The following is a 26,576-nucleotide window of genomic DNA, read 5'->3' on the forward strand; positions in this document are numbered from 1 at the left end:
TTCTGTACTCATATAAATAAAGTAAAACTATTCACATAAACATATCTTTTTACAAAAAAATGGGAATTTGTAAAAATCTGAGGTAACAATCCAACTATATGAAAGTGTTTTTGGACAGTGAAGTCTTTGAAGCAGTAATTATGATCAACATAAAAACTGTCTCTTTAGCCCACTGAGTATATATGTATACTGTCAAATGAAACAAAGTGCACCTTGATCCAGAAAAACATTGTTTCATTGACAGTATACATATTTACAGTTGAATAACAAACTTGAACCTTGAGTGGTGCAAACTCTCAAGCACCAATTTTTACACTCATATTATCCTAACTCCTTCCATTCTCCCTACATATCAATCAACTTACCTTACCTTTTATCACAAAGCTAAAAACTCTCAAGAGTTTACAGGCATCAATTAATCCACATCTTTATGGAGTGTTGGAGGAAAATGTAGCACCCAGAGAAGCCCACACAAAGGAAAAATGTGCAAACTCAACACAGACAGCATATTTAGTGGCCAGCTACATGGGCAACATTAGAAAACCTACTGTCGGGAAACGTAGAGCAGACTTGACCCAAAGGCAGCACAGTGGCAATGATTTAGCAGTGAGTGATAACTTTTATAATAAACTGAGAAATAAAAAAATACCACGAGGAGCCACGAGTGAACAGACACTAAGCATCACAGGGAACAAGGTAACTGAAAGCTAGGAACAATTAGTTGAGGCTGACTGGTTTGATGGGTGAACAAGGACTGTGGATGAGAGCTGGGTTTAAATAGGCTGCAGGTGATGAGTTGGAAGTGAATGGCAGGTGACCCCTATTCATTGGGTTGAGACTGGGAGGTGCTTGACTGTGCAGACCTGAAAAGATCTCTCCTGCCTCCTATGGTCAGCAGCCAATAGCCCAAGATCATCCGTATGGGGCCCAGAGGAAGTTCCCCATGACCGATGGATCCAATGTGGAACTGGATGGCACCCAAGGCCTCTCCTCCAGGCCATACCCTTCCCAGTTAACCACATACCACACAATGTGAGTCCATCAACCAGTGAACTGTGTACACTGGACCCAAGACCAGAGTACACTGGCTGGGCATCACTGGCAGTAGGCAGGGTTAGCAGCTAGGATGACCCTCTATGCCCTCTTCCAAGCCTTCCAGCAGCAGGAACCAGGGCCCTATTGGACAGGAACTCTATGTTGGCTCCTCCACGAGGAACAGGGGTTGGTCGCCATGAAGCACTTCAAAGGGTGATATACCCATGGCAGAGAAGGTGTGTATATTGTAGGACAGCTTGGCCCAAAGCAGATACTTCTTCCATATGGAAGGCTTAAAAGTAGTGAAGCATCACAGAAACATCTCCACTTGCTGATTTGTTCTTTCTAACTTGCTGTTGGTCAGCAGATGATAACCAGAGGACAATCTCACTGAGATGTGGAGGAGGGAGCAGAATGCTTGCCAGAAATGAGAGACCAGCTGTGGGAAGTGGTCTTAAACAATGTCCTGAGGGAACTCATGGAGTAGAAATACGTGTTACAGAACAAGGTCTGTCATCACTGTTGCCTCTGGCACAGAGTCTGGCCCTGTGGCTCAGAAGGGTAGGGAAAGGAAGAGGAAGGCAGTAGTGATAGGGGACTCTATAGTTAGGGGGCCAGACAGCCGATCCTGTGGATGCAGGAAAGAAATTCGGATGGTAGTTTGCCCCCCCACCCCCCACCAGGTGCCAGGGTCTGGGATGTTTCAGATCGCATCCATGATATCCTGCAGTGGGAGGGAGAGCAGCCAGAGGTCGTGGTACATATTGGTACCAACAACATAGGTAGGAAAAGGGAAGAGGTCCTGAAAACAAACTACAGGGAGTTAGGAAGGAAGTTGAGAAGCAGGACTGCAAAGGTAGTAATCTCAGGATTACTGGCTGTGCCATTTGACAGTGAGTATAGGAATAGAATGAGGTGGAGGATAAATGTGTGGCTGAGGGATTAGAGCAAGAGGCAGGGATTCAGATTTCTGGATCATTGGGACCTCTTTTGGGGCTGGTATGACCTGTACAAAAAGGACAGGCTGCACTTGATCACGGGGGACTCCCGGTGGGGAGGTTTGCTGAGGCTACTGGGGAGAGTTTAAGCTAGAATTGTTGGGGGGTGGAAACTGAACTGAAAAGACTGGGCAAAAGGCAGTTGGCTCACAAATAGAGGAAGCTTGGAGAGTGTGTGAGGAAGGATAGGCAGGTGATAGAGAAGGGATGTGCTCAGACCGACAGTTTGAGATGTGTCTATTTTAACACAAGGAATATTGTGAACAAAGCGGATGAGCTTAGAGTGTGGATCAGTACTTGGAGCTATGATGTGGTGACCTTTACAGAGACTTGACTGGCTCAGGGACAGGTATGGTTACTTCAAGTGCCGGGTTTTAGATGTTTCAGAAAGGATAGGGAGTGGGGCAAAAGAGGTGGAGGCATGGCACTGTTGATCAGAGATGGAGTCACGACTGCAGAAAAGGTGGACATCATGGAGGGATTGTCTACGGAGTCTCTGTGGGTGGAGGTTAGAAACAGGAAGGGGTCAATAACACTACTGGGTGTTTTTAATAGGCCACTCAATAGTAACGGAGATATCGAGGAGTAGATAGGGAAACAAATCCTGGAAAGGTGTAATAATAACAGAGTTGTCATGGTGGGAGATTTTAATTTCCCAAATATTGATTGGCATCTCCCTAGAGCGAGGGGTTTAGATGGGGTGGAGTTTGTTAGGAGTGTTCAGGAAGATTTCTTGACACAATATGTAGATTAGCCTACAAGAGGAGAGACTGTACTTGATCTGGTATTGGGAAATGAACCTGGTCAGGTGTCAGATCTCTCAGTGGGAGAGCAATTTGGAGAAAATGATCATAATTCTATCTCCTTTACAATAGCATTGGAGGGAGATAGGAACAGACAAGTTAGAAAAGCATTTAATTGGAGTAAGGGGAATTATGAGGATATCAGGCAGGAACTTGGAAGCTTAAGCTGGGAACAGATGTTCTCAGGGAAAGGTATGGAAGAAATGTGGCAAATGTTCAGAGGATGTTTGTGTGGAGTTCTGCATAGGTACGTTCCAGTGAGACAGGGAAGTTATGGTAGGGTACAGGAACTGTGGTGTACAAAGGTTGTAGAAAAATCTAGACAAGAAGAAAAGAAAAGCTTATGAAAGGTTCAGAGAGCTAGGTAATGTTAGAAATCTAGAAAATTATAAGTCTAACAAAAAGGAGCTTAAGAATGAAATTGGGAGAGCCAGAAGGGGCAATGAAAAGGCCTTGGCAGGCAGGATTAAGGAAAACCTGAAGGCATTCTACAAGTATGTGAAGAGCAAGAGGATAAGATGTGAAAGAATGGAACCTATCAAGTGTGACAGTGGAAAAGTGTGTATGGAACTGGAGGAAATAGCAAAGGTATATAATGAATACTTTACTTCCATATTCACTATGGAAAATGATTGTGGTGATCTCTTGCAGCAGACTAAAAAGCTTGAGCATGCAGATATTAAGAAAGCGGATGTGCTGGAGCTTTTGGAAAGCATCAAGTTGGATACGTCACGGGGACCAGATGAGATGTACCCCAGGCTACTGTGGGAGGTGAGAGAGGAGATTGCTGAGCCTCTGGCGATGATCTTTGCATCATCAATGGGGATGGGAGAGGTTCTGGAGGATTGGAGGGTTGCAGATGTTGTTCCCTTATTCAAGAAAGGGAGTAGAGATAGCCCAGGAAATTATAGACCGGTGAGTCTTACTTCAGTGGTTGGTGAGTTGATGGAGAAGATCCTGAGAGGCAGGATTTATGAACATTTAGAGAGGTATAATATGATTAGGAATAATCAGCATGGCTTTGTCAATGGCAGGTCGATCCCTAGGAACAATTGAATTTTTTGAGGATGTGACTAAACACATTGATGAAGGAAGAGCAGTAGATATAGTGTATATGGATTTCAGCAAGGCATTTGATAAGGTACCCCATGCAAGGCTTAACAAGAAGGGAAGGAGGCATGGGATCCAAGGGGACATTGCTTTGTGGATCCAGAAACGGCTTGCCCACAGAAGGCAAAGAGTAGTTATAAATGGATCATATTCTGCATGGAGGTCAGTGACCGGTGGTGTGCCTCAGGGATCTGTTCTGGGACCCATACTCTTCGTGATTTTTATCAATGACCTGGATGAGGAAGTGGAGGGATGGGTTAGTAAGTTTGATGATGACACAAAGGTTGGGGGTGTTGTGGATAGTGTGGAGGGCTGTCAGAGGTTATAACAGGACATTGATAGGATGCAAAACTGGGCTGAGAAGTGGCAAATGGAGTTCAAACCAGATAAGTGTGGTGATTCATTTTAGTGTCAAATACGATGGCAGAATATAGTATTAATGGTAAGACTCTTGGCAGTGTAGAGGATAAGAGGGATCTTGGGGTCCGAGTCCATAGAACACTCAAAACAGCTGCGCAGGTTGACTCTGGTTAAGAAGGCACACGGTGTATTGGCCTTCATCAATTGTGGAATTGAATTTAGGAGCTAAGAGGTAATGTTGCAGCTATATAGGACCCTGGTCAGACCCCACTTGCTCAGTTCTGGTCGCCTCTCTACAGGAAGGATGTGGAAGCCATAGAAAGGGTGCAGAGGAGATTTACAAGGATGTTGCCTGGAACGGGGAGTATGCCTTATGAGAATAGGTTGAGTGAACTCGGCTTTTTCTCCTTGAAGCGACGGAGGATAGTGTATAAGATGATGAGAGGCATTGATCGTGTGGATGGTCAGAGGCATTTTTCCAAGGCTGAAATGGCTGCCACAAGTGGGCACAGATTTAAGGTGCTTAGGAGTAGGTACAGAGGAGATGTCAGGGGTAAGTTTTTTAACTCAGAGTTGAGTGTGTGTGGGATGGAATGCCGGCAACAGTAGTGGAGGCGGATATGATAGGGTCTTTTAGGAGATTTTTGGATAGGTACATGGAGCTTAGAAAAATGGAGGGCTATGGATAACCCTAGTAATTTCTAAGGTAGGAACATGTTCAGCACAATTTTGTGGGCCAAAGGGCCTGTATTATGCTGTATGCTTTCGATGTTTCTGTGTTTCTATGTTTCAGCGACTAATGGAAGTTTGGGGAAGGCAACAAAGCGGTCCACCACTATCATGATCACTGCAGCCCCAAAGGAAGGTGACAAACACCGTGTTGAAATCCATGATGATAGTTGGATCTGCAGGAACCCAGGGGGCTGCTGGTTAAAGAAATTGGACTGAGCACATTGAGGACAAGCAGCGATGAACTGCCATATCTCCAACTATGGAAGGCCACCAAGACTGGCATTGTAGAAAATCCAGAGGCTATCTTGTGCCTGGATGGTCACTGAGGGGTGAGAAGTGTTGTGTTCAATACTGAGGGACAGTGCAGAGGATCCCAGTGTCATAGGGAGGGCATTGGGAGCAGACCCAAATGCAAGACACAGACACTGAACTACCAGGAACAGGACTAGGCGTGAGAAGGAAGCAAGGAAAGTGGGGAATAAAGGACGCTGGACATGACACAGGCCCCGGATGAAACAAGGAGTCCAGACCTGGTCTAGGACCTTACTCGGATAGGGAACCAGGACATGGAACTGGGAACTAAGAGCCTGGGCCAGGACTCAGAGCCAGAGACTGGACAAGGACCCAGAATCTGGATCTTAACTCGGGCTCGAAGTCCAGAACCAGGCAAGGACATGACGAGGTTACAGGATGAGGACGAGAGTCTCCTGGACAGGACAAGGGAACCTCAGCACAGGACAAGGGAATCCCAGCACCAGGCTGGGAAAGGTACTCCTGTGCTGGGCAAGGAACAAGGACACAGAGCCTACAGAAAGACAAGAACATGGAACACCGAGCCAGGACCCCTCCTTGGGTATAGGACGTAGGGCAGGACTCATAACACAGAATACAGAGCCGGGACCCTTCGTTGGATACAGGACGTAGGGCTGGGACTCATTACACAGAACACCAAACACAACCAGACAGTTCCCAACACTAGGTAGCAGCAAGACGGCAGAACCTACCTAGCAAAAGCATGGACACGGAGAGGCAGTTCCCAACACTAGGAAGCAGCAAATGGCCAGACCTTCTCAGTGAAGGCATGGACACAGACAGACAGTTCCAACAGGGCAAGGCTCCAGACACAGATGAGGCAAGTCAAGAGGCAGAGGCTCCATGAGGGAGGTGAAGAGAAGGGATACAGACAGGAACAATCCAGCAGCCCAAGGCTGCATCCTGAAGCTATTTATGAGGCCAGCCCAAACAAGAATCAGCTGCCTCAACAGAAGCTGGGGAAACCCGGAAAGCTTGGAATAAGGAACATGGACCGGACCACGAACCAGAATGCGGATTTCACGGACCAGACCATGACACCCAGAGGCCAGCTTTGTAGGATATCCAATTGATAATGCTGCTTGTACAGTCTGTGAACTCCTCCCATGTGGGAACAGCTAACCGAGTGGTATGGAATTAACTTATTTATTACCTCAGCATCTCCCCTTCTTAAAAAAAGAACTAGGTGTGTGCTTCTTGGTTGTTGATGGTTGTTGACTTCAGGAGGGCATGGAACGACCACTTCCTGCTAAACATCGACAGCTCCTCGGTAGAGATCGTAAAGAGCACCAAATTTCTTGGTGTTCACCTGACGGAGAATCCCACCTGGTCCCTCAACACCAGCTCCATAGCAAAGAAAGCTCAGCAGTGTCTCTACTTTTTGCGAAGGCTGAGGAAAGTCCATCCCCCAACCCCCCCTCCTCATCACATTCTACAGGGGTTGTATTGAGAGTATCCTGAGCAGCTGCATAATCACCTGGTTTGGAAATTGCATCATCTCGGATAGTGATGACTCGGATAGACCCTGCAGTGGATAGTGAGGTCAGCTGAGAAGATCATCGGGGTCTCTCTTGCTGCCATCACTGACATTTACATTACACGCTGCATCCGCAAAGCAAACAGCATTATGAAGGACCCCATGCACCCCTCATACAATCTCTTCTTCCTCCTGCCGTCTGGGAAAAGGCTCCGAAGCATTCGGGCTCACACGACCAGACTAGGTAACAGTTTCTTCCCCCAAGCTATCAGACTCCTCAATACCCAGAGCCTGGACTGACACCTTGCCCTACTGTCCTGTTTATTATTTATTGTAGTGCCTGCAATGTTTTTGTGCACCTTATGCAGTCCAGTGTAGGTCTGTAGTCTAGTGTAACTTTCTCTGTTTTTTTATTATGTAGTTCAGTCTAGTTTTTTGTACTGTGTCGTGTAACTCCATGGTCCTGAAAAACGTTGTCTCATTTTTACTATGTACTGTACCAGCAGTTATGGTCAAAATGACAATAAAAGTGACTTGACTTTCTTATCTACAGAACTGCATTGAAATCATTGTCAGCAAAATTGAGTAATTCATTTCACTTTACAGGGCATGTACCTATGTTCCTTTTATAAACATAAAAAACAATTACCAATATTAACTCTCTCTTCTCCTCTCCCCCACTCCCCCTCCGCATTCCACGCCCTCCCCGCCCACAGCTGAATTGTGGACTATTGTCTGACACAAGTGTCTCTGATATTCCATGGTGAGCAAATACAGCTTTCAGGTCCCGTATAACTGCTGCTGAGGATAGCTTGGACACCTCAACAGTCCATGAGAAGTAAACCACAAAGAAAAGATATTTGTCTCTTTTCAGCTCAAAAACATCTGTGCCTGCAATTTGCCATGGGAAGTCTGGGATTTTATTTATTGAGATACCGTGTGGTATTGGCCTTTCCAGCCCTTTGAGCCACACCGCTGATTTAATCCTAGCCTAATCATGACACAATCCACAATGATCAATTAACCTACCAATCAACACGTATTTGGACTGTGGGAGGAAACCGGAGCAGTTGGAGGAAACCCACATGGTCACGAGAGGAACGTACAATCTCCTTACAGGCAGTGGCAGGAAATGTTCTCAAATCATCTGTACTGTGATGCGTTGTGCCAACCATTATGCTGCCATGCTTCCCCAGTTCTATGGGAAAGGGAGGTTCAGCATGATTTTCTGCGTGCAGTTTCCTGCATGCTTCACATTGTCTCACCAGATCGCCAAGCTGTGTGTTCAGACCAAGCCACCACACAGATCACGTAGCTCTTAGGTGGCATTTTTTGATGCCTTGATGTCCGTGGTAGATTTGATTGATGATTCTGGCATGCATGGAAGCAAGAATGACAATTCTGGAGCCCTTTAGCAACAAATCATCAAGAATGGTGATCGTGTCTCTTTCAACCCAGGAAGGTCTGAGTTCATGAGCTCCTTTTGGAACAGCTGGCAACTCATGCTCACAAGCATTGCATGACCTTGCTGAAGATTAGGTCTTGTTTCAAATTAGTGCAAATTTTTATCCAGTTTACTCGGTATTGTAGGGAAGCTTTCACATACCTGTTCTAAATAGATGTCCTGACGAAGGGTCTCGTCCCGAAATGTCGACAGCACTTCTCCCTATAAATGCTGCCTGGCCTGCTGTGTTCTACCAGCATTTTGTGTGTGTAAATAGATGTTGGTATCTTCCATGAGGGCGGAGCCTGCTTCCGTTCACTCACTTTTGCATGGCATCTTTGACAGTGTGCCTGGTGTTGTGAAAGATTTGCAGGACACATGTTCAATGTCATAACAGTGTTGCATAAGCCTCATTCAGAATCTTTGCAGATGTGGAGGTAAGTCATCCAAGTGTTTCCAGCTGAGTAGGCTGACAAATGGCTTGTGGTGTTTCAAGCAGTAATTTAGTGCCTGTCAAGTTGTCACTGAAGTGTTTACAAGTCCACACGAGTGCCAGCATCTTCTTTTCAATTTGGACAAAATGCAGTTCAGTGGGAGTCAGTGCTCTTGATGTCTATGCCACTGGTTTCCATACCCCACTGAAGTTTTACATAAGCATCCCTTTCCCAACTAGTTCAGCATTCCAAGGAAACTGGAGATCTCTGATACGTACATTTGTAGGTTGGTCCATGTTCCAAACTCCTGCCAGTTTGTCTGAATCTGTTTGCAGTCCCTCTAAGGACAGTTGGTGGCGTAAGAACATCACCTCCAACTATGCAAATATGCAATTTTTTTTTTGTTCACGGTAATTCCAGCCTGCTTAATTTCTTTTTCCAGAGCAGCTTCCACTCTTTTGTCATGATCCTCACTTGAGCCTTCAAAGATAAGTATATCATCCATTTGGCAGACTATTCCTTCCAGTTCTTCCAAAGTTTGGTTCATCCTCATCTGCAAGAGTTCAAGGACTGGTGAGATGACAAAAGCAAGTCTCATGAAAGCATAGGGTCCATATGGTGTGATAAAGCTTGTGAGCTTCTGTGACTCCAGAGCTAAGCAGGCTGCCAGAACCCTGAGTTTGCATCTACCCAGCTCCATCCAGCATACCCAAAGTGTGCTTAATAGAGAACAGAATAAATTTCTCCTGTCTCATTCCATTATTCAATCTATATAGATCAACACAGATCTTTACTGTGCCACCTGGCTTGGGAAGAGTAACAATGCCCGCACACCAATCAGTAGGTCCATTCACTCTAGTTATGATGTCAAGTGCCTCTATTCTCTTAAGTTCAGCATTGACTTTGATCATCAATGGGACTGCTATTCACCATGCTGCGGTCACTCCTGGCCTCAGTTGGATTAGGTACTCCTCTTTCAATACCCCCAGGCCTCTGAATAACTCTGGGAAATTCTCAGCCACTGAACATTGTTTAGCAAATCCACCCTTGTATTGAAGTTCAAAGGCATGCCGTGCTAGTAGTGGTGAGAAGAGATTCTGAACAACATAGACATCATCTTTTAAATGTTTTCAATTTTTACAGATGGAAGTAGTAAACATGCCTTCCCTACTGATCTTATGTTTCCCTGGCCCCATGAGCACTTTCTTTGGTGGGCTTAGTGTAATGCCTGTTTTCTTCATCAATTTTGTGAACAGGCATAACAGGATAACCATTTTGAACATTATTGCCTCATTTTGCAACTAAACTATGGTACACCAACTTCGTCTATTTGAATCCAGAGCCCCAAGGAAAGTTACCTGTTCATCTGAATCATGGTCTTCTTTGACCTCCTGAAGAAGTTTTTGAGTGACATTGCCTTTTGTAATGGCCAACTCTATTGCACTGGTGGCTGTTCACTTATTTTGTTGGGCAGAGGTCTTTGACGTGGAATGGAGACCTGCCACATCTCCTTCAGTTGGCCATTGTACCTCCTCTTTGTTTGTCTTGTCTGTTCTGTTTAGAGCTGAACTCTGCTGTCCCCTTTTTCTGTAGTCTTTCTGACTACACCTTGTTTGTACCCTCCTTTTTGCACAACTTCTAGCTTTACCTCGGCATCATTTTCATGCCCGAGTTCTGCTTGTTGCTGATGAACATTCTCACTTTGCCTGGCCATAGTAATGGCTTCTTGTATGTGAGATTTACCTGCAACTGAAGCCTATCTGTCCAGTTTGTGTCTAGTAGCCTAACAACAATCCTGTCTCTAATTAACTTATCTCACAGATTTCCATATGTACAGTTGTCTGACAGGGCGTATAATACTGTGATAAAGTCAGCTACACTTTCATCTGGCTCCTGTTTTCTGGAGTTGAGCTTTTCCCTATCACATATCACATTTCACTTTCCCATGAAATATCCTTTGGATATCACCTGATTCCTAACTGGACATTGACCCATGAACACTACCTCAGTTTTTTCCCTTTTTGGTGCAGCTTGAAGGAGTTGCCTAGTAACCCTGGCTAGGTCTCAGCTCACTGTGTCAGGGTGCATACATTTAGCAACTAGATATTTTTCATAGATATATATATGAACAAGAACAGACTTACTGTAAGTTCTTGCTTTTTTGGGATCTCCTTTGGTCTGTGGCTCAAATCCATTGATGTTCTACCACATTGTGTTCAGTATTGAGAGAGAATGCAGAGCAAAAAGTCAGCATGCAGGTTTCAATTGAACTTTATTGATAACACTGCTTGCACAATATGTGAAATCCTCCCATGTTGCATGGGATTAACCCATTAACTACCACCGCAAGGAATGGGCCCACTAAAGTGCCTCAGAGCACACAGTACATGCAGTTGTCAGGTGTGTCAGCTGCAGCAGGCTCGTGCTCAAGGTCTGAGATGATCGGGGTGAGGATCTGAGAAGATAGAATGATGGAACGAGGGTCAATATCTGTTTCAGCTGGGTCAGACTTATGTAACAGAGCATCTACCTTTGTGTTCTCAGAGCAGGTCAATAGACAATGGTGGTTGATTTGCTCAAAGAAGAGGGCCCCCGATGTGGGTTGAGTTAGCAGGTCTGTTGAATGGATATGAAGTTCTGGTGGTCACTCCAGATCAGGAAGGACTTGGTGTTTCCCATCAGCCTGTATTTCCATTCCTCCAAGGCCTATTTAATGGTGAGTAGTTCCCTGTGTCCTACTCCATAATGGTGCTGTGTAGAGTTGAACTTGCATGAGAAGAGAAGAAGGCAGAAGGGTGTGTCTTTCCAACTGGTCATTGCTGGTTGAGGATGGCTCTGATACCCATGTCAGATGTATCCGCCTCTACCACAAAAGGTCCAGAGGGGTTTGGATGGCAGAGAATAGGAGTGGTGGTGAAGCATCTTTTGAGCTCCTCGAAAGCATAGTCTGTGGCAGCAGATCAGGTTATCTGTGAGGGAGGTGAGAGGAGCAGCAAATTGGCTGTAGTTTCTGATGAAATCATGGTAAAAATTGAAGAGGCCCAAGAAGCGCTGCAGCTGTTTGAGGAAGTGAGATCATAGGGTGGAAGAATGTATCCCAGGAGAGAATTGACTGAGGTTTGGAACTACCAGTTCTCTCATTTGCAGTATAGTTGGTTTTTGAGGAGACACAGAGGACTGAATGGGCGTAACAGACGTGGTCCTGGGGGCCTTTAGAGAAGATGAGGGTGTCACTGAGATGAACACATACCTGTGCAGCATGTCTCAGAGGATCTCATTTCTGAAGGCTTGTAAAACACCTGGACTGTTAGAAAGTCCGAAAGCCATCACCACGTATTCATCGTGGCCAGTGGGTTTTATGGACATCGTCTTCTTCTCATCTCCCTGATGGATGTGGATCAGATTGTACATGCTTCGTAGATTTATTTTTGGTGATCGAGCCCCACGGAGTGTTTCAAATGTGCTATCCATCAAGAGCAGCGGGGAGCAGTTCTTAATGGTGATTTTGTGGAGTCCATGGTAGTCAATGCAGGGATGGACACCCACATCTTTCTTTCTGACAAAGAAAAATCCTGCACCAGCTGTCGACCGGGATAGTAGAATTAAGCCATGCTGTAGAGGCTCAGAGATGTAGTCTTTCATGGTTTGGATCTCAGGAGGGAAGAGGGAGAACAGACAATGTCAGGAAGGGGTGGTACTTGGGAGGAGGTTGGTTGGGCAATCATGTGGTCTGTGAGATGGTAGGGTGCGCGCTTCCCTTTTATTGAAGCCGAGGTTTAAGCATGGTACTTGTGTGGGAGTTTGGTGAGGCCAAGAGTTTCCTCCATCTCCATGGATTTATGGGGTGAAATCAACTGAGGCTACAGGCAGGTGGTCCAACAGGCGGCTCCCCAACTCAGCAGTGAACCAGCTGAGCAGGCAAAGGGAGGGTCAGGAGTGGAGAGCCAGAGGTAACTCAAATGAGAGGACTGCTGGGGGAATCAATCAGGAGGAATTGAATAAACTCACAGTGCTTTCCGAGGATCATGAGCACAGGCCGTGTGAGTGCTCTGACTATCCCAGACCCAAAGGACATCTGTCAATGGCTGTGATGCAGAAGGGGTGAGAGGTAACTTGTTAGGGAGTTCAAGCTGCCCAGTACAGAAAGTTTCCTGCTGAACAGGAATCCACCGGAACCTCCTGTGTGTGTGTGTGTCGAGCTGTCAGGGTGTGGAGGAGGGCAGGGAGAGAGGGAGTCGAGCTATGGGGCTGGGGAAGCTTACCATATATAAGAATCTTTGTCTCTACCTGGCATTGCAATCTTCTTGGGCGCAGTGGTCATGTGATGCCAGCATGATCGGCTGCTCCACAGTAAACACACAAGTAGTTTCTCCACCCATGGTCATGCTCATGAGCGATTAATGGGAGTTCTCCTTACTGCATGGGTTCTGTAGGTATTACTGAAGAGGGTTGTCCAGCCTGAAATGGTTCTGGGAATGGAACTGAGATACTGGCTACTGATCTGGAGGCTCATTCAATAAGATGCGTGTCAATACGGAGGGCTGGATTGATGAGTCTTTTCAGGTCAGTGAACGTCTCCCAGGCAGACACCTTATCTTTCAAGCACCTCAAGAGACAGAGATAGTAATGTGGCAGCAGTGCTTCTGCATTCCAGTTGAAATCCACGGCGAGGGTCCTGAATTCCATGGTGTACTCCAGCACCAAGATGAGTCTCAACATGGGCAAAGTATCCAATCTGCTGCCTCCCTTCTGCTTCCCAAATGATCAAAAACCCAGTGCCTCTCAGCAATTAAGCCCTTTCAGCTGTTGCAGGGAGAAGTCTTCTTGCCCCAGTTAGCAGTGGGGCCAGAGCTCACTCAGTCAAAAGAGAGATGACGAAGTCGATCTTGACTCGGACTATAAAATAGAGGTGGCCGGAGCTCAAAGTGCAAAGCACACTGGGACAGGAAGTTGAAGCATTAGTTTGGAGATGCATCAAAGTGTTTGGATGTAGGACTCTGGAGCTCCAAAGGAGGAGGTTGACTGGTGCAGAGTTGCTGTGTTGAGACAGAGAGTTGGTTGAGAGTGGCGAGCAGATGGTCGCTTCTGGATGTGTGCTCACTTTAATAATAATCCGCAAAGCAATGAGCCATAAGGAAGCCACAAAACAAGAAAGAACAAGTACTAAACATGACAAGCAACAAGGTAACTGAAGGCTAGAAGTAGCTGGTTGGTTCAATGGGCGAACAAGGACTGTGGATGAGAACTGGGCTGTAAGTGCTGAGCTGGAAATGAGTGGCAGGAGACTCCTGTTAGATGGGTGGAGACTGGGAGGTGTCTGCCTGTGCAGGCCTGACATTTTCTTGCACTAAACAGACAATTGATATCACATTTAAAATAGAAATAGGGAAGTTACATACCAGGAGAGATTGTGGAAGGTTTTAAATTTGAAACCCATAACAGGAGTGACAATTAGCAATGACTTAATTTCCCCAAAAGATCTGTCACAGCTCTCCAACTTCAGTAGTATCCTGAGCAGACATTAGCCTTGCATAAGAAATATGCCTTTGATGGCATTTATTACAATACTGTGGAGATGCATTTACTATATTGAGGGATTTTTATGTATTTTATGGAAATTTTCATTTCATGATGACTGTAAAAATGGAATTAATTTGGTATCTGAGGGTAGCCTTATTAAAAGATGCTTTATATGGGAAGATAAGTTTATGGTTGATGTTCATAGTGCTATCCCCCAGTTACCAACTATATTCCTTCCATGGGTACAGGCTTAATACACAGGGAACCCAGGTATCCTATATGTCTCAGAGTTGACCATGCAAGCTCATATCCTCTCCGTTACCAGGACCATCCAACTTTCCCATTTTAATACATCTTAACTCTGTCAATAGCATCTCTCTCATTATTATACATCTCAACTCTTGCCTCATCTGTACTTTTTTTTACCTCCAGAGCTGATTGATCCAGTGTTATTTTGGCCAAAGTGCTATATATTTCTCAAAAAATTTAAATGATCCAAAAATCTGAAACATCCCATTCAACCACCATTTACATGCTTGATATCTTACCTGACACCTAGTCTTGTAGTGCCTTACACTTAGTGTTCTCATCCTTCTTTCTTTCTATGGTCCTAGATGATCTCCGTAAACTCCTTTGACATGAGCACCTCAAGGAACTTTGCATTCCTTCAGTGCTAACCCTGGAACATCCCCCACAATGGCTGCTCATGCCTTTATCTTTTTCTCCCTCTGCCCCCTCCCCTCCCTCCCTCTCTCCCTCTCTTTTTCCTTCCCTCTTTCTCTCCCTCTTCTCCCTTGTCTTTCTTCTCTCACAACCATTAAATGTCCAATTCCACACATGCAACAATGAAGTTAGTGTGGGAATGCTGAGCCAAGTTGAGCCTGTTTCAATGTTCTATATTTGATATATCCTCTTGGCCTCAGTCAAATGGCAAGCCCATATGGAAAAATGCTTGTCTCTCACTTCCAGATTCTTGATGTTCTTTCCATTATTTTCACTTTAAAGTTTGGTCATGGCTTATTACAGATATGCTCTGCCAAATTTTCATGCTTGAAAAGCTTTTTTTAGATCTGCCTTTATAGTTAGTAATTTGTTATCTTGCTTAATGTTGGTCATAACTATGAAAAATGATGATAACTGGTTGGATATCTACCCTTCCTGCTGACATTACAGGATTTAGTCAGCAGAATTGGTTGCATCATGGTTTGCTAGGCAGCACTGAGCATTTTCCTCATGATCAGTCAAATCTAACCCTCCTTTCAAATTTCAAGAGAACTCTAAAGCTTTTTCTAAAGAATCAATAATTTACATATTTATGTATAGTCTGCCGTTGTGGCTCATCGAAACCAATGTACAAAGAAAATACTGCTCAGCCGAGACTTCCTAACCACAGCTGCTAAACCGCTTGCTGGAAAGCAAATGGAAAATCAAAATACTGCAGATGCTGGAAGTATGAAATAAAAGCAAGAGATGCTGAGGATACTCAACAGGTTGGGCAACATCTATGTTAAAATAAAATATAAAATATAATAATATAAAATAGAATTAATGCTTTTCCAGTTGTGCCAACCAGAACAGCAGAAGGAGGAAGCCAGCAGCTTTTTCAAAGTTGTTTCTGATTGGCTAAGAGTGTGGCAACTCAAGACAATCAAAGGTAGAGTTAAGCAGAGTAGCCATTTTGGAGTGAACTCTGTGAGAGGGGGAAGCTGAGGCTTTGCCAAAGAAGCAGAGGTGAACAGCAAATAAGGTTTTTGTCTTCCTGCTGATCCGTGACGTTTGAATGAGTGCAGACAAAATGGCAGTCAGGCCAGTTGACTATTCCTCCCGCAAGATGTTGGAAATCAGTGAACCTCATGTTTTCCCTGATGGCAACAATGCACCCGGTTGCAGTTCGTCACAAACTGGGTCAACAACATGGAGGTGCAGGTGCAGATGGAAGGCTGGGGATATTGCAGATAAGAGCTTTAGTGAAGTTGTCACGCCTCAGCTAGAGGCAACAGATAGATGGCTGACTCAAGAGGAAGCAAGAGGAGTAAGCAGACCAGTGCAGAATTCCTCTCTGGCCATTCCCCTCTGTAACAGCTATATCCCATTGGTTACTAGTGGGGAGGGTGGTGACCTTTCAGAAACCAGCAACAATTGCTGAATTAGTGATGCTGTGTTTTGCTCTGAAGCAGAGAAGGGGAGGATAAATTCAGGCAGAGTCATAGTGATAGGGGACTCAATAGTAGAGGGTCCAGATGGGAACTACAGTCGAATCTCCAAGATAACATGTTGCCACCCTGGTGGCAGGGTCAAAGATGTCTTGCAGTAGGTACAGGATGTTTTGAAAGGCGAGGATAAGGAGCCACAGGTTGTGGTCTATATAAGTACCAATTGCAATAGAAAGCATGAGATCTTGCAAAAAGTTAAAAACTAGGTGAGAAGTTAAAAAAAAACAGGAGGTGATCAGACTCTACATTTTACAAGTTGGCGCGTGGCCTAGTGGGCAAGGCATCAGACTAGTAACCTGAAGGTCACTGGTTCGAGCCTCAGCTGAGGCAGCCTGTTTGTGTCCTTAAGCAAGGCACATTGCTCTGCGACGTCACCGGTGCCAAGCTGCATGAGTCCTAGTGCCCTTCCCTTGGACAACATCGGTGCCGTGGAGAGGGGAAGGCCTGCAGCTTGGGCAACTGCCGGTCTCCCATTCAACCCTGCCCAGGCCTGCGCCCTGGAAACTCCAGGTGCAGATCCGTGATCTCTCGAGACCGACGGATGCCACCACCACGTTTTACAAAGGCAACACGAGTAAATCTGCAGATGCTGGAAATAAATAAAAACACAAAATGCTGGCAGAAGGGTTTCGGCCTGAAATGTTGTCACTACCTCCTCCCATAGATGCTGTCTGGCCTGCTGAGTTCTGCCAGCATTTTCTGTTTTTACTCTACATTGTACCCTTCTTTACATGGCTAAAGGGCTGGTGCAGGAACGATGGCTTCAGATTTGTGGATCATTGGGCACCATTCTAGGCAGGTGGGACTTGTACAAACATCTGAACTGGAGGGGAGCCAGTATCCTTGCTGGAGAGATGGTAGTGCTACTCATGAGGGTTTAAGCAGTGTGGCAAGAAGACAAGAAACGCAGTAACAGCTGGTAGGGTTGAGGGCAGGGAAGGTGGTATGACAGGTAAGATTGAAAGGAAAGTCAGCAAAGGACAGACTAATAAACGTGCTGGGTCCAATGGACTATGTGTGTTTATTTTAGTATTAAGGTTAAGAATTTAGAGCCTATACTGGTAATGGAATTGTGATGTTATTGTTATGGCAGATACCTGGTCATATGAGAGACAGGACTAGCGGTCCTGGGTTTTGTTGCTTTAGACCTGATAGTGAGGGACAAAAAAGGCATGGAGAGGCTGCACTGCTGATAAGGATGAATGTCACACAGTATTTGGACACACTGGAGAGTTCATCCACAGAGACAATTTTGTTGGGGGTCAACAATAAGAGGATTATAGTATAATCCCATCAGAATTACACCAACAGGGTTATCCAATAAGCTTCTCTAAAGCCACTGAGAGATAGAGGACAGATATGTAGACAGATCATGGAGAGGTGTAGCAACAGGATCATAATAGTAGGGGATTTAACTTACCCAGTGTTTATGGGAGGATAAGATGGGTTTTAGGGCACTCATGAGGGATCCTGAACAATATGTGTAGAGTCCAGCTAGAGGAGCAAACATACTGGATCTGGATCTGGATTTGAGAACTGAAACTGACCTGACAGTGTGTGTGAACATCCTGTGAATAATGACAACAGTTCGTTATGTTTTAAGATAGTTATGAGCAAAGATATAATCATATCTTACGGAAAGGTACTAAATGAGAGGAGAGCATATTATGACAGGCTAAGGGACATTCATTAGGAACGGATACTGACTGGCCTGGAGTCGTTTAAAGGCCAGCTGATCAGAGCTTGGGTTCAACATGTTCAAGTGAGGAATAAGGATAGGAACGGCAGGCAAAGGAAACCTGAGATGTTCCAAATGTAGTCAAAAAGAAAAAGGTTTTGGAAGTTAAAATCAGTCTGGAGCCTTGTGGAATATAAAGAGAGCAGGAAAGTTCTCGTCTAGGTGATTAGGAAGGCCAAAAAGGGCCATGAAATGTCCTTTTTAAACAAGGTTAGGATAATCTCAAGGCATTTTATACTTATTTAAGAACAAGAATAACTAAGGAGAAGGTGGTCCACTCAGGGGTTTAAAAAAAAGAGAATTTGTGCTTGGGGCCAGAGGGCACGGCTGAGTTATTAAATGAGTGCTTTGTCATTTATTTACTGAGGAGAGGTAACTGGAAGATAGTGAAAACAGACCAGGGCATACTAATATGCTGGGACATTTTGAGATTGAGGAAGTAGTGCTGAGTCGTCTGAAAAACATTAAACTGAAAAGATCCAGAATATTGAAATAACCAAGTGAGTAGATAGTTGGGGCATTGACAAAGATCTTTGTCTTCTCACTATTGATGGGTGAGATCCCAGAGGACTGGAGAGCTGCAAATTTTGTGCCTTTATTCAAGGAAGGAACTAGGATAATCCAGGTAATTATAGGCCAATGATCCTCATGTCAATGTTTGGGAAGCTATTGAAGAGGATACTAAAGGATAGGATTTGTGCGTATTTAAAAAAGCATGACCTGCTTAGGAACAATCAGAATGGCTTTGTATAAGGCAGGTCATTGCCTTACAAACCTGAGGTGACAAAAAAGCTTAATGAGTGTAAGGCAGCGGACATTATCCACATGGACTTTAATAAGACATTTTATAATGTCTGTCATGGTAGGTTTCTTCAAAAGATAAAAATGAAAGGATCCAGGGTGAATTGCAAGTTTGAACTCAGAACTGATTTACCTATAGATGACAGAAAGGGTCGGAGGCTGCTATTCTAGCTGGAGTTTGTGACCAGTGGTGTTCCGCATGGATTGGTGATGGGAGCTCTGTTTGTGTTATGTTTCAATGACTTGAAAGAAAATATAGATGAGTGTATTTATGGATAACTCCAAGACTGATGGAGCTATGAGTTATTAAAGAACTAGTATTGGACTATTAAAGAATACTCTGGGATATAGATCAGTTACAGAAATGGGTTCAGAAGTGGCAAGTGGGGTTTAATCCAGGCCATTGTAAAGTGTTACGCTTTGGGAGTTCAAATAGATGGAGAAAGTATACAGTTAATGATAGGTCCATTAATAACATTGAGTAATAGCGATCTTGAAGTCTGAATCCATAGTTTTACAGAAATGGCTACAAAAGTGGACAATGTAGTAAAGAAGTCCTATGGCATGCTAGCCTTCACTGGTAGAACTGAGTATATTAGTAAGAAAGTTATCCTGCAGCATGCATTTGGAGTACATGTGGAGTTCTAGTTGCCCCTTTATAGGAAGGACGTCGAGACTGTGGAGAGGGTGCAGAAGAAGTTTACAAGGATGCTGACTGGATTAGAGGGCATGCATTATAAGAGGATTTTAAATAGACACAAGAATGTGAAGGGAATGGAGGGCTATGGATGATATACAGGACAAGAATATTCAGTATAAATTAGCATCAGGTGTGGCACAGCATTAGAAACCAAATGTCTGTCCAGTGCTGTACTGTTCTACATTTTCAGGTAAATCACCTTAATGATGGAGGACCTGATACATTAATCTCACTGTGGATGTTGAAGAAATGTAAAATCTGTTTTCCAATTGGTAAATATGAATGTATCCTTGAATATCACATTACTGTTTGTCCTTAAATACTGCTGTTTAGAAGATGTAGGTAATTGATTCACTAAGAGCAATTAGATGAAGATTTAAGTGTTGAAAGGAAATGGGTTTCATTAAAAGAAATCACCTTGCAGGTCAAGGTCTGCACAGGCAGTAGTCTCACTTTATTTTGATAAAGATTTGAAGACTGGACTAGCAACTTTATACCAGTATCACTTTTGCACCTACCATGTATTTTTATATAACATTTCAAAGTAAAAGTAAAAAGATGTAACAACAATGCTACATATTATGGTGTTGGCTTTTTAAGCTGGATCTGTTAGGTTGTCTGAAGATACTTAATTTTTTTTTAACTCGTGAACCTAGGTGGATTTCCTTTAATAGTTAATTAAAATTCGATGTGTTGAAGAGCTGCAAGGTTACAATGGATGATACAATGAAAACTAACAAGACTTGGTTTGTCTTAATGAAATAATGTGAATTCAATTATACTACAGGTGATCCATATCCTGCATTATTTATCCGTCTTGATTCCACTGCACTTTTTGCCCTTACCTAATAAAAATACTAATGTTGAAATTTTCAGTTTCAACAGCATTTTGGAGTAAATTGTACCAGAATGTCAAGCCTTTATACTGAAAAACTGGTTCCTGACTTTACCCTTGCCCTTGCTGGTCATAATTAAGGTAATTTGCTCCTCTTCTCTTTTGCTACTAGAGAAGAAAGAATCTCCCTACTGACCTTATCATATCCTATAATTATTTTAAGTTTAACAATTGGATGCTCCTTTGGTGTTTCTGTGATTCATTTATGTAAGTACAATATTTCAAAGAACAGAAATGAAACTTAATGAATGCTGTTCTTTTGGGCCTTTGAGTTGGAGGGGTGAGTAGTATTACTGAGAACCCAGACACAGGGTCCATCTATTATCTAAACTACTGCCCAAACTCTGAACTGCTAAATATTCCAGTGCTAACCACGACACCTAGCCTCACTCTACCCTCCAGTTAGTAAATGGAAGTGTTGAGGCAAGAAGGAAGGCTGAGCTGTTATCTGTTCTGTCATTTCAACTTGGTTCTGATATGAAAAGTTATATCTTAAGCTTCTTATGGATTGCATGATGAACAACACTGCTGACAGCAGCTCAGAACTTGTGTGGTGATAATAAATTGGAACACGCCAACTTTAGTTCTTGCCTTTCATTATTTATACTTCTCATAAACACAAAAGATCCTGCAGCTGCTGGAAGTCCAAAGCAACATACACAAAATGCTAAGGAACTCAGCAGGTCAGCCAGCATCCATGGAACTGAACAAACAGTCGAGGTTTCAAACTGAGCCAGTGTCTGACTGCTGAGTTCTTCCTGCAATTTGTGTATGTTGTTTATACCTTTTATGTTATTCATCAGATTTTCAAAATAACATGTTTCCCTGAAAGTTGTCATTCATTATAAAAAATCAAATGATAAACACAATGACTATAAGTTAATAACTAGAAAGGCAGTTGTGGTGGAAGTTTTATTGTATGGATTGCTATCAAGACAACAGCTTTATTAATTGTACAAATGTTATGCCTTATAGCATCAGGCATTCTCATGTTAAATATCCTATCGAAATTTGCAACATCAGACAGGAACACACATTTGGTTCATATTTCTGGTCTTAATGTCAACACAAATTCCTTTACATAATTATGTATTGTTAAAGTTTCAGTGAATAGAAGCATCACTTTTTAATGTAAGCACACCCTGGAGAAGAACCATACACTGTCAACACAAAGCATAATGAGGGAAACATGAGGAAATGTTCATGCAGAAGCTAAATGGACGATTTCAGTTTAAAAATATCTATCCCACCGTTTGTACATTGCTAGATGAGGATTAGAAACTAAAGCCCATGTTGTTCAAATCCATGTTTCAGGATGCTGCAATATTTTTGCTTCTATTTTCCAGCAGTACAATGACTTAAGAGCTTAGAAACTGGTGGAAAAATAATAGCAAAGTGAAGCATGTTAGTACTAGTCTGTTAAAATTCCTGTGATTTGTACTGAAGAAAAGGTGCCTCATGACTTTAGATTGTCCATAAACTACTGAATGATTTGCATCACCTGGCTGTTAGCCTTGGAAAAATGAACCACAGAGCTTATTTTGACTTTTTCAACTGAACTCGCTTACCTCATGAAATGGAAAATAATGCATGTGAATGAGAATTAATCTACATGCCTCCCTCTAAAACTGGTGATCTTATATTCAATATTAAGTTCCAACATAAAGTACTGAGGTGGTTGTCCAGAACAAGAACAAATACGGCTGTGGAGTTTCATCCAAGCAGGTAGTGAATTGCTTTGTCAGCTTTAGTTTATATTAGTCATCATGGCAATGTCATGAGCTAGTTCTTCAAAGTTGGAAGTACGTTTAACATCAAAGTATGTATACATTAATAAAACCTTGAGATTCATCTCCTTACAGGCAGCCACAAAACAAAGAAACCCAAAAGGCCCCATTAATGAAAAGAATATTGTCAAAATACCTGATGTGTAGAGAGAAAAAAAGCAAATTGTGCAAACAATGAAAGCAAGCAAATAGCATTCGAAACTGAAGTCGAAAGTCCTTTCACAGATACAAAGCCACAGGCCCTCAGTTTAGCAGAGAGCCAAGTAGCCATTGTGGAGCAGCGTGCTGACCCTGCTCATTCCTCATCTCTGGCCCCGACACCCTGATCTTTTCAATAATGCCTGACACTTAAATTGTCTGTCAAACATTGGGTTCTGTCACTTCGAAATGCTCAGGGGCCTGGACCCCACAGCCTCAATTCGGCTCCGGCACTTAAATCGATCAAACCTTGGGTGCTTCCATGCTGTTTCGCCTCGCTTCTGTTCTGCCGCATTGAATTGTCTCCAAGTGCAAAGGGAAGTTACAGGTTATTGTTTGTGGTGACTGTTTAACAGAAAAGGTGTGATTAACAGAGTATTTTGTTGTTTTCTTATTTTCAATGGCCATCAGCTGAGCTTCACCAGTGCCATCTTAAACCAGAAAAGCACATGTAAGCACATGCAAGCACACCCTTCAGATGGGAAGTTGTTTTGACTTTCAAATATCTGAACTAGCAAAAACATTAGAATAATCTTAGCATATGGCAAATGTAAATGTTCATAAATTTCACACATATTCCTGTTGTCAATGGAGCAAGACAGCAGTAACCAAACATGCTGTCCTTTCCCCATCTGATTTCTCTTCCATTTTTATTTATTTTTCATTCTATCTTTCTCAACTCCAAGACAAGTATGTCCCAGATCAGTGCAGACCCACCATTAAGTCCAGGACAGATTGGGGCACATCTTTAAGTCCACTCTGTTACTGGAATCCTCATGGATTCATTCATTTATATAACGTAGTTTCCCATCTCAAAGATTGGAAGAAGACAGGTTGTTTATTTATCAATATGTTAAATTAGTTAAACATTTGTAAGCATTTATTTTTATTCTTCATGCAGCTATTTTTGATTATTTTAGCTTTTTAACTACTTACAGCAATTTAAATAGTTTTGAAAAGTCTGTATATCAAAACCACTAATTCCACACTTGACAACTGAATGCATGTGGCAACTTCAGTTGTGAATTGGAAGAAGCAAGTTCAACACACCAATTAAGTTTAATACAGCCAATCATAGCCCACCCTTAGGAAAGCTTCTGTCATTCTGGTATTTCTAATGCTATTCTATATTTCAGATTATTTTCTATTCCATTGTTTGACTCAAAATGATCTTGCCTTAGTCATGCCAAGTACGTACCTTTGAAATTCAGATTATAGTAGATACAATGCATTATCCTATTGTCGTATCTGTCTGTATCACTTTTGAAGATACTGGGGGATTGTCAGTGAATCAAAGTAACAAAATGTCTTATTGAACAAGAATATACAGAGAAACATTGCCTACTGTATCTCTGCTATACAAAGATAAGCAAGCTTCCATACAAAAATAGTTATTCCCCAGAGCTGTTTTTAAGCATTGTTGTGATATGTCCAAATTGCAGTTAGTCTCATACTACAATGGACTAAGACAAAGTCCAATATAAAGAGAAACAGAGTCATTCCTTCAGGTCAAAGATCCTTCCTGCATTCAAAGAGAATTAAAAAATGTCATTATTTTTGCTGTCAATTTCCATCCTGATTTCTCTTTAACATGGATAAGTCTTCAACTCAATGTTAAATTATTATTCCTTCCAAACATGTTATCTGACCATCTGTGTGTATCCAGTCTTTTCTGATTTTCAAGGGATATTGGAAACTTGGTTCAGAAAAAGAGAGAGATCTACAATAAATATAGGCAGTATGGAGTAAATGAGGTGCTCGAGGAATATAAAGAATGTAAAAGGAATCTTAAGAAAGAAATTAGAAAAATGAAAAGAAGATATGAGGTTGATTTGGCAAGTAAGGTGAAAATAAATCCAAAGGGTTTCTACAGTTATATTAATAGTAAAAGGATAGTGAGGGATAAAATTGGTCCCTTAGAGAATCAGAGTGGACAGCTATGTATAGAGCCGAAAGAGATGGGGGAGATTTTGAACAATTTCTTTTCTTCGGTATTTACTAAGGAGAAGGATATTGAATTGTGTGAGGTAAGGGATACAAGTAGGGTAGTTATGGAAACTATGATGATTAAAGAAGAGGAAGTACTGGCACTTTTAAAGAATATAAAAGTGGATGTCTCCAGATCCTGACAGGATACTCCCTAGGACCTTGAGGGAAGTTAGTGTAGAAATAGCAGGGGGTCTGACAGAAATATTTCAAATATCATTAGAAACGGGGATGTTGCCAGAGGATTGGCGTATTGCTCATGTGGTTCCATTGTTTAAAACATGTTCTAAGAGTAAACCTAGCTATTATCGGCCTGTAAGTTTGACATCAGTAGTGGGTAAATTAATGAAAAGTATTCTTAGAGATGGTATATATAATTATCTGGATAGATAGGGTCTGCTTAGGAGCAGTCAACATGGATTTGTGCATGCAATGTCATGTTTGGCAAATCTTATTGAATTTTTTGAAGATGTTACTAGGAAAGTTGACGAGGGTAAAGCAGTGGATGTTGTCTATATGGACTTCAGTAAGTCCTTTGACAAGGTTCCACATGGAAGGTTAGTTAGGAAGGTTCAATAGTTAGGTATTAATATTGAAGTAGTAAAATGGATTCAACAGTGGCTGGATAGGAGATGCCAGAGAGTAGTGGTGGATATCTGTTTGTCAGGTGGGAGGCCGGTGACTAATGGTGTGCCTCAGGGATCTGTACTGGGTCCAATGTTGTTTGTCATATATATTAATGATCTGGATGATGGGGTGGTAAATTGGATTAGTAAGTATGCAGATGGTATGAAGGTAGGTGGTGTTGTGGATAATGAAGTAGTTTTTCAAACCTTGCAGAGAGATTTAGGCCAGTTAGAAGAGTGGACTGAAAGATGGCAGATGGAGTTTAATGCTGGTAAGTGTGAGGTGCTACATTTTGGTAGGACTAATCCAAATAGGACATACATGGTAAATGGTAGACAGACAGACAGAAAGACATACTTTATTGATCCCGAGGGAAATTGGGTTTTGTTACAGCTGCACCAACCAAGAATAGTGAAGAAACATAGCAATATAAAACCATAAATAATTAAATAATAATAAGTTAATCATGCCAAGTGGAAATAAGTCCAGGACCAGCCTATTGGCTCAGGGTGTCTGACACTCCGAGGGAGGAGTTGTAAAGTTTGATGGCCACAGGTAGGAATGACTTCCTATGATGCTCAGTGTTACATCTTGGAATTTAGGAATGCAGTAGAACAGAGTGATCTAGGAACCATGGTGCATAGTTCCCTGAAGGTGCAATTTCATGTGGATAGGGTGGTGAAGAAAGCTTTTGGTATGCTGGCCTTTATAAATCAGAGCATTGAGTATAGGAAATGGGATGTAATGTTAAAATTGTACAAGGCATTGGTGAGGCCAAATTTGGAGTATTGTGTACAGTTCTGGTCACCAAATTAAAGGGAAGATGTCAACAAAATAGAGAGAGTACAGAGGAGATTTACTAGGATGTTACCTGGGTTTCAGCACCTAAGTTACAGGGAAAGGTTGAACAAGTTAGGTCTTTATTCTTTGGCGTGTAGAAGGTTGACGGGGTACTTGATAGAGGTATTTAAAATCATGAGGGGGGATAGATAGAGTTGACATGGATAGGCTTTTTCCATTGAGAGTAGGGGAGATTCAAACAAGAGGACATGAGTTGAGAGTTAAGGGGAAAAAGTTTAGGGGTAACATGAGGGGGAACTTCTTAACTCAGAGAGCTTCCAGTAGAATTGGTAGAGGCAGGACCGATTTTGTCATTTAAACAAAATTGGATAGGTATATGGACAGGAATGGAATGGTGGGTTATGGGCTGAGTGCAGGTCGGTGGAACTAGGTGAGAGTAAGCGTTCAGCACGGACTAGAAGGGCCAAGATGACCTGTTTCCATGTTGTAATTGTTATATGGTTATATGGTTATTTCAGCTCAGGATATCAGCATCTGCAGACTTTTGATTTTCATTTTAAATATCTGAAAGCAAATTCAGAAAAAGAAACAAATTTAACTCTCTC

The sequence above is a fragment of the Hypanus sabinus genome, chromosome 3 (genome assembly GCF_030144855.1).
Source record: "Hypanus sabinus isolate sHypSab1 chromosome 3, sHypSab1.hap1, whole genome shotgun sequence".
Taxonomy (NCBI): domain Eukaryota; kingdom Metazoa; phylum Chordata; class Chondrichthyes; order Myliobatiformes; family Dasyatidae; genus Hypanus; species Hypanus sabinus.